Raw genomic sequence first — 2,450 nt, forward strand, 5'->3', positions numbered from 1 at the left:
TGTGTGTGTGAAGGGATGTGTGAGTGTGAGTGTGTGTGTGTGAAGGGGTGTGTGTGAGTGAGGGTGTGTGTGTGTGTGTGTGTGTGAGAGAGAGTGAAGGGGTGTAAGAGTTCATTTGTGTTTTTTACATGAAAATCACCACCGTCGACAGTTTAAAATATTCCATCTCAGGCACGTCTCGTTGTAGACAGTGAAGAGGTGAAGGCAAAGAGGAAAGATTATACCTCTCCGTCTCTCTCTCTCTCTCTCTCTCTCTTTGTGTTGGCTGGAACATTACCTACATTCCATAATGTTATAACTACCCCATTGCTAACTCATTCTCAGACAACTGTAAGTAATGCTACTGCTTTCCTTTTCATCCTGTCCTTTGTTTTACTCTGTAAGGTTTGTAAGCAGGTACTTGTACCTAACATGGGCCCAGTAAAAGGCAGCCATGATAAAACGTTTCACCGTACGCCTGTACAAGTGACAATGAAGGATATTCTGTTCTCTTCTTTTTGAACACACTCGCGAGGCATTGGTACAGCTGCCTGGGCCCAGCATTTATTGCCCGTCCCTAGTTGCCCCTCGCGACAATGGTGGTGCTGTGGTGTAGGTTGACCCACAGGGAGCAGTTAGGAAGGCTTTTGACCCAGTGAACTGTCCCCAGAGGTGGGTATTACCCTCACATTAGACAAGGAACCTCCTGTCATAGTCACACGCTTGGAATCACGCCTCACGCAAAATATCTGAGTCCACACACACACACACGATTTCCAGCTACGTCCTCTCCCACCGCCAGGCGGGCAGGAGTTACGTGGAAACCCTCAACATCAGCACGGTGGCACAGTGGTTAGCACTGCTGCCTCACAGCGCCAGGGACCCGGGTTCAATTCCCGCCTCAGGCGACTGTCTGTGTGGAGTTTGCACGTTCTCCCCGTGTCTGCGTGGGTTTGCCCGGGGTGCTCCGGTTTCCTCCCACAGTCCAAAGATGTGCAGGTTAGGTGAATTGGCCATGCTAAATTGCCCGTAGTGTGCAGGCGCCATAGTCAGGGGTAAATATAGGCTTGGGGAATGGGTCTGGGTGGGTTACTCTTCGGAGGGTCGGTGTGGATTGGTTGGGCAGAAGGGCCTGTGTCCATCCTGTAGGGAATCTAATCGAATCAGCTTTGGACCCACATCTAACGTGAGCAACGGTTCAGTGTGGGTTAAGCCACAGTTGGATTTGGGACTGAGATGCGGAGAAATGGCTTCACCCAGAGAGTGGGGCGCCGGTGGGATTCCCTGCTATGGAAGGCAGCTGCAGGGCTAAAACATTGAATATTTTCATGTTAGGCATGGTTCTTCAGACTGAATGGATCAAAGGATATTGGGGGTGGGGGAGAAAGTGGGAAGAGGGGATTGTGCTGGATGCTCAGCCAATGACCATATTGAATGGTAGAACAGGCTCGAAGGGCCGAATAGCCTACTCAGCTCCCACTGCCTGCGTTTCCCGCATTGCGCTGAGCTCCTCCATCCGACCCTGGGGAAACCTTGCAGTCTGGATCGGCAACTTGGATCTCCTGGGTGGGATCTGAACCCACAACTGAAGGGGTGAGGGTGTTGGTTGCAATCCGGTTCAGCCCTAGGCCGGAGCTGAGGCAAGTTGTCCTCCTGAAGGTGCCACAAGATACCACTGCAGATGTCTTTATTGGAGCGACAGTATTTCCCGATGGGAACGCTGAAGGTTAAAAGCAAAACAACATTCCTTGTGCATATTTGTGTTAGACCACAATGGGCAGGGGAGAGCAGTGTTGGACAATTGTTGAGCAACTGGTGGTAACCAGGGCTGAACACAACCACGTCAAGCAATTGGATTTCCTGGTAATCTTACACCATCCCACACGAAGGCTTTTGTCCAGGAATTAGGAGGGCCTGCTCCCAGATTTGTGGGAAATTAGATTAGATTAGATTACTTACAGTGTGGAAACAGGCCCTTCGGCCCAACAAGTCCACACCGACCCGCCGAAGCACAACCCACCCAGACCCATTCCCCTACATTTACCCCTGCACCTAACACTACGGGCAATTTAGCACGGCCAATACACCTGACCTGCACATCTTTGGACTGTGGGAGGAAACCGGAGCACCCGGAGGAAACCCACGCAGACACGGGGAGAATGTGCAAACTCCACACAGTCAGTCGCCTGAGGCAGGAATTGAACCCGGGTCTCTGGCGCTGTGAGGCAGCAGTGCTAACCACTGTGCTACCGTGCCGCTCACAAATCAGCGCCAGCTTTGTTACAATTCTGAAGTCCTCCCCACCCTTACCCCACCGTCCCTCATGCCATTTCCCACAAGCCCCTTAGGGTGTTACCCACAATCCCCTGCTCACCAAAATCACCCTCACCCTGTAACTGGTAATCCCTCACCACTCTCGCCCAAGATACCACAGCTCTCCCCCCGCCCCACCAGATCCCTCCATTACACAC

Source organism: Chiloscyllium plagiosum, chromosome 3, assembly GCF_004010195.1.
Source record: "Chiloscyllium plagiosum isolate BGI_BamShark_2017 chromosome 3, ASM401019v2, whole genome shotgun sequence".
Classification (NCBI taxonomy): domain Eukaryota; kingdom Metazoa; phylum Chordata; class Chondrichthyes; order Orectolobiformes; family Hemiscylliidae; genus Chiloscyllium; species Chiloscyllium plagiosum.